This window comes from Lonchura striata, chromosome 4 (genome assembly GCF_050655825.1).
Source record: "Lonchura striata isolate lonStrDom1 chromosome 4, ASM5065582v1, whole genome shotgun sequence".
NCBI classification, from domain to species: domain Eukaryota; kingdom Metazoa; phylum Chordata; class Aves; order Passeriformes; family Estrildidae; genus Lonchura; species Lonchura striata.
Genome location: NC_140706.1, coordinates 25,883,975 through 25,895,262, shown reverse-complemented (window position 1 = coordinate 25,895,262; position 11,288 = coordinate 25,883,975). Strand labels below are relative to the sequence as shown.

The 11,288-nt window shown below is 43.4% G+C and overlaps 1 protein-coding gene across 3 annotated transcripts in view; it reads left to right on the top strand.

Moving 5' to 3' along the window:
- Window positions 1–6,431: 6,431 nt before the first annotated feature.
- The window catches only part of TEC (tec protein tyrosine kinase), a 44,675-nt gene continuing 39,818 nt past the window's right edge, over window positions 6,432–11,288 (top strand). The window contains exon 1 of one of the 3 annotated variants that reach the window (XM_085577850.1): window positions 6,432–7,088. The gene's annotated coding sequence lies outside the window, so the exon portion shown is untranslated. Of the gene's footprint in view, window positions 7,089–7,261; window positions 7,494–11,288 lie in introns of those variants that run through there. The other 2 variants (XM_021556054.3, XM_085577851.1) reach the window with 2 other exon arrangements.

Here is an 11,288-nt window from a genome sequence, read left to right as displayed (position 1 = left end):
TTGCTAAAATACACAATGTTTTTAGAAAATCAAATTGCAATAAAACAAGTCCATATAGATTTCAGTAAACTTACTGACATGGTGTTATATGGAGATCAGTGTGATGATGTAGGAAAATCAGAGGAAAGAAATCAGCCAAAGAGCAACAGCAATTACTGTACTTCAAGGAAACTGCCCTGGCTATAGGGGATGATATTATGGATTAAGGACTGACTGCATTTGTTATTTCTCTTAATGGTTATGTCCAAAGAAAAGAAATAATTAATGAAATAAACTTGTGACCAAAAGAAAATATCTGAACTGAAATGCCATAAAACAAAAATCTTAATTAACATAAGTCTAAATCAACAAGGCAAGGTACCTAAAAGACTAGGAGGAATTTCTTCAGTAACTACAGGTTTATCAGCTGCTGAATAAAAATGAAGAGAAATGCCTGGCTCAAAACACTTTTGAAACTGTTTAAGCTGAGACCTTATGGAGATTACTCAGAACATGTCACAGTGAAGAAAGATTAAAATACACTCTGAGAAGTTTAGGAGAGAGAACCTTAAAATGGCCAAGGAAGTAGTGATACCTTAAGTATAGGTTAGGAGGTGTCTTGTTTGGCTCAACCAAATGAAACCAGATGCAGTTTTAGAGAGCAACAAGGGTAAACACTGGGGAGGAAGAACTATACAAGTCAAAGAACAGTGCCCCATGAACATGTTTTCCAGCTTCCTCCACATTCAAATTGCAGTTCTACACAGTCTGAACATTCCCAGTGCAAACAATACATTAATAAGACATTAATAAGCCATACGGTGATGGTTTACTATAACCAAAACTTGATTTTCTACTCCCTATTTATTTCTATTATCAGTGGGAATTAAAAGCTTGTAGAATCGGGATGCATCAGATGCCTTTGTAATTCAGGTAAGTTGCAAAATCACAAGATTTAGTGTTGGGTTTTGTTTATGCATGTTATAATTTTGAGAGTCAGTACACATACCCTGTTGCAAGTGTTCACTGACATGTATTTCTCTGTATATATATACATTTTTTTTTACTTCAATTAAAATGTTAAGCTGAGGTATTAAAATATGATAAGTAAAATAGCAATAGAAATATTCTTCTTTGGTGCCAGGTAGATTATAAAATTTTTAATACTTTTAAGCAAATATATTTCTCTTCCAAAATTAGAAAGGAGAAATAATATCTGAGCATGTAGCTACCATCACAGAAAATCTGTTTATTGAGGGTTTGACAATAATAAACACAGCAGAAGATGTACATTTTATTAGAAGTTACCTTATGTATGTATCCTTCTCTGTGAAACTCCCTGGCTCCTTGCAGTATTGTACTTTGTACGCATGCAGTTTAACTGATTTTATCATTTTCATCTTGAAACAATCTCTGGAGTGAGCTGTAACCTTCTAAATGCCTTTGTTGCTGGGTGGAAAGGCTGAGTCACTCGTCATGAGGGATTGATGGAGGACGCAAAATCAAAAGAATATATGGGATAGATTCAGCTCAAGTGTGGCTGAAGTCAGTGGTGCTCTAGGGCTAAATATGACCAACATTTAGGCTTTCTCCAGGAGAAGAGCTGTCTTGGGCTAAGGCATCTTGCCCCCATCACAATCAAAACTGCACATTAGGACACAGTAGGATGCTGGTGTCTGGTTCAATAAGACATATTTTGCACTTCTTTATTAACGGGTCTGAACCTGTTCCACTGCTGCACAATTCTTTAAGTACTGAAAGCCCTACATAAAAGCTAAGCTGTATTCAGACCTCAGAAGATGTGCCAAAATGACAAAAGTCGACCCTTAGTGGAAAGTTCAGAGTAGAGGGAAAATTCAAAGGACTCTTATTTTTATCTGAGAATGTAGCAGTTTGTCTCAATTTCCCAGCTCAAACAATGTGTCAGGCTGGTGAGAGTGAGATGTTTTCTATGGGCTCAGTTCCTGGTATTGTTTGCAAGCCAAATGTGAGGGTAGATAGCAATGTGTCAGCCCACTCATAGTCATGGCACAGGCATCTCCTACTAGTGACAGGCCTGCGTATTAGAACAAAAAAACACATGAGGCAAGAGGCTTAAAGACTTCTTCCTTTCTCATAAGCATTTTGGCAAGAAAATTTTGAGAAAAACATTAAGGTTTGTCCAAGAAATCAAATTATTATTTAAAAAAAAATAAAAAAGCTTTTAGTGCTCTTGACAATTGATTTTTTTTCCCCCTAAGAAATTAAGTGATAGCTAAATAGTTCTCTGAAAATATTTGATTTATGACAAAGTCCAATGAAGCATAGACGGGTACTGATTTGGGAAGACTAGGGTTATGGTGTGTTCATATAGCCATATTTCAAAGTGATGAACCATATTGCATTATTTAAACTTGTCTTTCATTAGATATATAACAAATAGTATGTGTGCAACCATGCACATGTGTATCTCTGTGTTTATACATGCACATACATACACACATTGACCTCTTAAACACCATATTTGCAGACCATGTTGGACTTGAAAAACTTAGAATGTTGGACTGCAGCTTCAGGAGGTTGCAAGGAAACAGCAATGAAGTATGAAGTAGAAATTCTCTTTTTATGTCACTTGAGGGTCCCCAACTCTCTCTATACTTCAGTATTAAGATCTTTTAGGACCAATGAAGGCAATTTTTTCAGCAAGACTGTAGCTTTGGACAAGACATTGCAAAAGATGCATTTGTCTTCACTCAGCTTTGCTCACAGCAATACACATTCACAGGGGTTGAATTGGCAAAAAAAAAAATTATATTTTATGTCCCTACTTTATTTAAGTAGTAAATATAACTTGAAAAGTTATCATCAGTTAAATAAACTTTTTAACATGAAATTGTGAATTCTTTAATAACAAAACAAATGTTACTTGCTGCAACTCTTTTGAAAGTTTGTAACATTATTGTCTGTCAATGAGGGCTAGAAAATGGGTTTTAGAGTGAGTGTAGGATATCAAATTCACTCTAAAATAATTATGTATGTGATTATCACTGTGGATTTACTCTGAATTGTCATTACTGGGATGCAAGCCTGATAAGGACAGAAATTAAAGTCATGTGGCAAAATGCTTGGACTGATGGCTGCTGCCGTACTGATTCCATTTGTTGAGATCATCAAGTTCAATCTTTTTCTGATCCTTACCTTGTCAACTAGACTATGGCATCAAATGCCACAAACAGTCATTTCTTTAATGCCTCCAGGGATGGTGACTCCACCTCCTACATGGACAATCTATTCCAATAACTGGCCACCCTTTCAGTGACAAAATTCCTCCTAATGTCCAGCCTGAACCTCCTCTGGCATAACTTGAGGCTATGTCCTCTCATCCTGCCACTTGCTGCCTGGGAGAAAAGACCAATCCCTACCCAACAACAACCTCCTTCCAGGTAGTTGTAGAGAGCACTAAGGTCCATTCTAAGCCTCCTTTTCTCCAGGCTAAACACCACCAGCTCCTTCAGCCACTCCTTATAGGAATTTTGCTCCAGACCCTTCACCAGCATTGCCCTTCTCTGGACTCACTGCAGCACCTCAATGTCCATCTTGTAGTGAGGAGCCTGAACTGGACACAGGATTTGAGGTGCAGCCTCATTAGTGCCGAGTACAAGGGGACAATCACTGTCCTGATCCTGCTGATACAGGCCAGGGTGCCATTGGCCTTCTTGGCCACCTGGGCACTCACTGGCTCATGTTCAGCCACTGCTGACCAGCACCGCCAGGTCCTTTTCTGCTGGGCAGCTTTCCAGCCACTCTTCTCCCAGCCTGCAGGGGGTTGTTGTGACCCAGGTGCCGTACCCACCACTTGGCCTTGTTGAACCTCACACCACTGGTCTTAGCCTGGTGATCCAGCCTGTCCAGATCCCTCTGCAGAGCCTCCCTGCCCTTCAGCAGATCAACTGCCACCTAGTTTTGTGTCATCAGTGAGTTTGCTGAGGGTGCACTTGATTCCCTCATCCAAATTACTGATAAAGATATGGAACAGAACTGGGCCCAATACTGAGCCCTGGCAAATACCACTAAGGACTGCCACTAGCTGATGTAACACCATTCACGGTCTGGGTCCAGCTGTCCATACAGCTTTTGACTCTGCAGAGGGTACACCCATCCAAGCTGTCAGCTGCCTACTTTTCCCAGAGGATGCTGTGGGATACAGTACCAAAGGCTTTGCTGAAGTCCAGGCAGATTACATCCACAGCCCTTCTCATCCACCTGGTGGGTCACCTGGTCATAAAAGGGAGATCAGGTTGGCCAGACAGAATCTGCCCTTCCTAAACCTGTGCTGGCTGGGCCTGGTCCCCTGGTTGTCCTGTATGTGTCTTGTGATCGCACTCAACATGATCTGTTCCATAATCCCATTGGGCAAGTACCTTTCCCTAGGGTGGCATTTGTCTATAACAGACACATTTTACCAGAATAACACAGCTGATAGTACTCTGCACCAGTGTCCCAACCTGTTGCTATGTTGATATGATGGTTTTGCTTCTTGACACAATGTACGTCTCCTCAAAACTGTGGCACAGCTAGGATACATGCTCACATTTACTGCAACAAAACACAACCCAGTAGCTGGCACTGAACTGGCATACACCTTCAAGACAACAATATTTACTGCAAGAAAGAGTATTTTATGGTAGGTCTCTATTACACTCCACAGTTTAGTTACTTTCAGTGACAGAATGCAATTATCACTCCCAAAATCTCTGGGTCAAAGCTATGGAAAAATGAAAACCAGCACATTTGCTGATAGGGGAAATGAAGAATAACTGCAATTTTTCTCTCATTCACAGGGTTCCCTCTTAAGAGTGTTATCTCTGCCCACAGCAACTGAGGGAAAAGAAATAAACAAAGAAAATGCTTGGTGACCAAATTGACAGAATCCTCTGAGAAATGTAGGGACAAAGAGCACTTGACAGGCATGTAAAGGAAAAAGAACCCCTCTGTGATCAAGGGACTGGTAGAGATGCCTCTCTCTGTCTAAAAAATATTACAGAGTGGCTTTTTGAACCCAAGAGCACACCCAAAAGAACAACACTGTCTTCAAAGAGAGAATGGGCATGAACCATGAGATGATGAAGCATCAATAGGTGAAAAAGTGCTGGAAAAGGTGGTCTATTAAAGTTGCCATCCAGCTTGTGTATGTCTTTCTTCTTTGGTACTTCACACAACATGTGGGCCTGAAATTTCAGAAATCTCAGTCTTTCCCAAGGTGGAGACTTCCTCCTCGAGACTTTGCTACAAGGACTCTTCACCACTACTTCTTCCTTAGTAGTAGAGCAAAATCCTGAGAAGCAGTGTCATCCTGTAGTTGCTTTGATTCCACTGTCCTGATGATGTTCTTTTTCTGCCATTGTGGTAGAAAAACTCAGGAAGGGAACTGAGAACTGCAAACTCCATAAAGTTTGCAAGAAAGTTTGTGATCGACATGTCCACCGCAAATGCTCTGTCAGTTGGCAGATCAACATCAAAGCAGTTAACTCCTGATCAATAGTTGTAAGAAGAACAACTTCAGCATGGCAATGGCCACATGCTTTGAACCACAGAGATGTGCCTTGCTATCCCTTTGCTTCTGCTACAGCTCTGGAGTGAAGCCTCAGGGGTAATGTACCTGCTGCTGGTTAAGTCATAGTGTAGCATAACACATAATCTAGTTCTCTGCTAGATGCTACTTCTTTCTAGAGCTCAAAAAGGGCACCATATGGGGCAAAGCTATTTCAAGTTCCTCCTTTAAGCAACTGTTCGGTTTTATTGCCCTTTCCCTATGCCACAGCAGCAGAGGGGGTGTGACCACATCAGTCAGTGGCAGTGGGTAAAGATGTCTGAATGGATGCCTGAGTGTGTGCTACCACAAATGCGTGGATATGGAGGGAAGCGGGAGTGGTGACATGGGCTGGTGGTACTAGTCATCATAAAGTGGCTGCAAGGAGACTCCCCATGTATTTAAAACAGAGGGCCCCCCCCCACAGCATTCTGCCCTGTGATTCCCAGGTCTCAGCAGTAGTATAACAGGCATGGGAGACATGGCCACAGTGCCAAAGTAAGTTGGAGGAAATCCCTCAACTGAAAACAAAGGCTCTGTAAGTAATTTCCTCTGAGCTGAACTGAAAGACATCTGTGTTAATACAGCTATTACACACTAATCACAACAAAATGATTCTTTTGCAAACACCATAGACCTTGCTTGCTTTCCTCTAGGCTGGCTGAAATGTATGTGAGAGATGTATTTCCACTGAACTTTACACGATTTTTTTCTTTCAATGTGGTTTTGCAGTGACAGTTTCTGTCGGTCAGACTGGGCTAAGAGAAGGAAAGAAGGTAAAGAGCCTACGTGCCATTTCAGTACAGACCCTGAACTCTGAAGTTCAACACAGGCACCTGAGGGGTGCAAAAAGCCACTTCAGTTATTCTGGCTGTAGGTTTGGGGTGACTGTTGAGCGTGGTTAATTACGAAGGAAGGCACTGTAACCCTGGGGGTCACTGGGACATGAGCAGATCTGCGATGGGCATTGAAAAGGAGCAGCCTCAGGGTGCACAGCCCGCTCGGGATGGGGGAATGCTGTGCCCACCGCCACAGCACGGCCCAGCCCGGAGCCCTGAGAGCACTCGTTCTCACGTGGTTTGCTGAGAGAAATGCTGTAGTCAAAGCACAGCTGTCACACAGTTTACAGCCAGCTGGGGCCAAGAACCTAGATTTTGAGGGAGAGTTTGCAACCTGCTCCGAGTTATGTAATTTGCCTTTTTCTTGTACTTCTCGGACAGGATTCCAGGCAGGTCCCGACGGATCTAGTGGGTGTGAGACAGCTCAGTTCAGCTTTCGCAGTGCCGCATCCGCCCCAAGCGCGGAGGGCGCCCAGACAAGCGCGGCCGCCCCGCGCAGCGCTTGCCCCCGCTGCTTCCTCCGCGGGGAGCCAAGCTCGGCGGGAGAAGGAGGTGGTGCCTTCCCGGGCCGGAGCGAGGCAGTGCGGTGCCTCTCTCCCTTGGTGCCTCTCTCCCTTCCTCCCTCCCTCCTTCCGCCTCCCTCCGCGCCGCCGGCACCCGGACTCCTTCCGCGACGGCGGCCGGACTCCCAGGTAAGGCAGGTAAGGCGAGGCGGGGGTGCCGGCCCGCTGAGGGAGCGGGCGGCTCCGCGCAGCGCGCCGCCGGCCGGGCTGCCCAGCGCGGGCAGCCGGCCCCGCCGCGGGACCGCCCGGGACCGCCGCGCCCGGAGCCGCCGCGGCCGGAGCTGCCCCGCGCCCGGAGCTGCCCCGCGGCCGGAGCTGCCCCGCGGCCGGAGCTGCCCCGCGCCCGCCGAGCGCCTGCTGCCGCGCAGCTGGCACAGCAGCCGTAAGCGGAGCGGCGGCGAAAGCCGGCGTTCAAACCTTCGCTTAACATTGCTCTAACTGCGTAATATAAAGGAGCCGTGGCCCAGGCTGCCAAATCCGTTTGAAAGCCAACACTGATGAGTATTTCTTTATGTGACTTTCTTCTCCGAGTCTTACTTCCATGTAAGCTCTGTGCTTTGCTAAGACTGTTTTGCCTCGTCTCGAGGGAAGTAGTGCTTTCTGTTGAGTTCAGTTATCCTAATAATTCCTCCTGCTTTCTGTCCCACATCGGATTACCCTTTCGTGGCAGCACATGCTCTTACATAGCTTTGTGCTGGGATACAGCACACCTGCTGCTTGTTCAGTAGGTGACGAGACTCGCATGGTGCTTTTCCACAGGCTTCCTTTCTGTGCCCTTAAAAGTTGGAACGGGTAATTATTTGAGCTGTAAACGGAACTTTTAGTACAGGCATGGCCATGAGCTCCCTGCGTTAAATGACAGTTGCTAATCTGAAATACTTAGGGTTGTTTGATGAGTCAAATACATGTAGCTTTTATAGGTGGAAAAACTGACTGTGGTAGAAATGCAGGCAAAATGTGTCTTGTGAGTACTTGCTTCTGGAGCATTTATTTTCATTTTAGAGTATGTGTTTCTGATATTCTGTCTCACCTTTGACAGAAGGTGATGTTTTGTTCAGTTTCTCAGAACTCTTCAGAGACTGGAAGATGGGTTATTACTTACTGCTATTACATAAATGTTTAGAGTATTTTGGGCTATCAGAAACCACATGCTTTTTTTTCCTTTTGGTACACCAGCTGTGCTGCTCAGATCATTTCACCGGTGCAGAGGAGCCCTTTAGGTGTCCTGGTCTTGCTTGCTGGGTACTGCTCTGGTAGGTGGGGAGGTAGCTCCCAGACAGGGGTTACTCATAGCCATTTGGTGGTTATGGCTTGTAAGGGGACCGCAGCAGGAAAGGGCCCATTTGCTATCAGACTCTTCTCTGATATGCTTCATGTTTCTCTGGGGTTTATTTGTTGTGAAATACATTTTATCATTAAATGATCACGTCTATCTCTGCACTTAGTTCTTATTGAAAGAATGCCTTATACATTACTTTAAATTTCGAAAAGAATATTATGATTGTTTTGAACCAAATGTTTGATTTCTATGTGAGCTTGCCTGCTGAAACCACTGAAAGCAGAGCAGTGTGATTATGTTTGGCATGCTTTTTGTTTTGATAAGATAAACTCATAGGTGTGCAAATCAAAACTATACTGGCAGTTACACCTCTGTCTTGAAGGAACTCTGGTTATCAACTGACAGACCTGCTTTTATTGGCCCTTCAAAATTTATAGGAGTACCACTTTTGTTTTTTATATTAAAGTAGATTTTTTAAACTCTTTGAACTATTTTAAAACCATTTACTGTGTGGCAGTTTGAATTATGTCCTAAGTTAAATCACAGTTTAGTACTTAGTTGTAAGCATTGTGAATTTGACATTGTAGTGTATCCACCAGGCTGTCTACAGTAGATAAAGAGACAAAAATAATAGAGCTGATAAAACAATACTAGCTTCATATTTTTTCATCTTGCCCTGAACAACATTGTAGTTAGAAACACCATGATATGTGATAACCTATAATGAAGTTAAAATAACTGAAAAATGGTTAATTTAATAGAATTACTTGGAATCATCAAGAAAACTCTTCCCCCCCATCAAATATAGGTGCAACTTGTAGATTTATTACCTTTGTATTGTGTTAGCTTACAAAGTGGATGCCCAAGATAAGGTGCAGATAGTGTAAGTTTCATACAAATATTTATACCTCAAATATGCAAAACATTTTCTGTTTCTTAGACAATAGAAGTCTGTGCTGCCTGCTGTCAATGCAAAGGTCATGGAAAACAGTCTTTAGCCTTTGTTAACCATTGATGGCTAGGATGTTTTTCTACTTTTGCTTAGTTTGACTTTTTTCATTAACCTATTACCTTTTTGGAACAGTTCTTTGAAAAAGGAAGATTTGTGCATGCCAAAGAATCAGTTGTAGCAGTCTACAATGATTCTCCTGCAGAAATAGTATAAGGAACTATAAAAACTGAAAAATATGGAAAACAGTACTCAAACAGAGTGGAGTACAGGTTGGTACAATGAAGAAAGCGTAAGGTAGTGGACCTTTTATATTTCTAATTACATATGTGCTCATCAAGAACATATGTCATATATTTTTGTATTTGTGCTACATATATTTTTATTATTATCTAGATTCATCTATTTGCACAGAATTACTGATACCTTGTCTGGAAAGTCTTGGCAATGGTCAGTCAGTTGCTGCACCATGGAAATTAGAGCGATGAAGTTCATGAAATATGTTAATACCCATAGCTATCTCCATTATGCAAAATGCAAGGGATAGACTCTCACTACACTGGATGCATCCTGCTTCTTACTGCAGGGAGATCAGCCCAATTTACCCTTATTCTCCTGGCCAGGACTTCATGCTAGCACTAGGCATTAGAGATATTACTGATATAATGAAATATGATATAACTCTCCAGAAACCCATGAAATTGCACCAGTGTTTTACCAAATGGTCAGTCAGGTCTCAAGAAATGTACTTTTGTTAATGGAGTGGTTTACTTCTAGCAGCAAATCACCAGTTTGCTCTGCCAGCCCTCAGGCAGAGGAGAATTCTGCTCTCCTGCTTCTGATCTGTTTTCCTAAGTGTAATTTCTAAAGGGAAAAGCATTAGGAAGGAAAGCAGTGTGCAAGTGAGGGAAACGAGTGTTTGGGTGGACATGTCTGGTCTTTGTCTGGTGTGGCAGAAGAGGAACTGAGCAGTGCCCTGTGGCCATTAGGGCACTGGCAGTTCTCAGTCATTCCCTGCCCTGGCTCAGCCGAATGGCTGTGATTCAGAGTCAGAAAAAACAATGTGTGAGATAAACCTTGAAATGTAGATAGGCAACTACGTACTGGTGTGCCAATAGTCTCATTTTAGAAGGTGCTTTGTGTGGAGGGAAGCATGTTTTGCATTTCCTGGGGATGGAGGTGGAATGAGAGAGAGCCATTTCTTATGAGTACTTTGAAGTGGCTGCTGTGTTCAGAAGGGGTTGTGAAATCTTGGGAAGAATTACAGAAGTCTCCTGAGAGTAGGTCTGTCCATCACGGGCAAGATTTACCTTTCTTAGGAAGAATGACACTACCTAGAAGTTGTCTTTGGTTTGGACAATACCCAAACATTTAGGAGGAAATGTCGTTGCTGAAAAGACACTTCTTGGTTGCATGACTGTCTTGTATTCTGGGCAGTTCAGTAAATCTCGTGCTTAGCGTGGTCCTGCCTTTGTGTGGTGGGAGGGAGACAGGGTTTTCAGGAGCCTGCTGCAGAGAGAGGAGTTGCTCCGGGAGAGTCTGAGCCTGGCCAACAGCTGATGTACAAGAGCTGTTTTCCATCTGCTGAGGCCAGCTGTGGGACTTGGGTTTTGGTGAGGGGAAGGAGAAGTGTTTGGCCATGTTTGTGGTCACAGCTCCTCTGCTGAAGCAAAGCACCAGACTGCCAATTGGGCTACTCTCTTTCAGCTCTTAAGGCAAAAATCCTATGCAACATTAAACAAATGCAGGAAAAAAGGAGAAAAAATAAAATCGCATGCTGAGGCATGTGGGACCTGAGAAAAGGCTTTCTTGGCACTCCTGCTTTTTTCTCATTTCCATTTCTCTTATCAGCAGATATGTGAATGGGTACCACTTTGCCACACATAGGGTAAAACTTCATGTAGGCTCAAGTAGGTCACAACTGAGTTTCCTGTGAGGAGGGTTTTTTTTCAGCCTTGTGCCTATTACAAGCTGTGATCTGATTAATTTGTAAGATCTAGGCCTTGTTTTCAATTGAGTGTAGGGCAGAAAAACATGGCTTTGGGGTAGTAAAGGAAGCAGGATTCTTCCTTCTGAAAGAGGGTCTGGGCAGGACACTGGGAACCTGCCC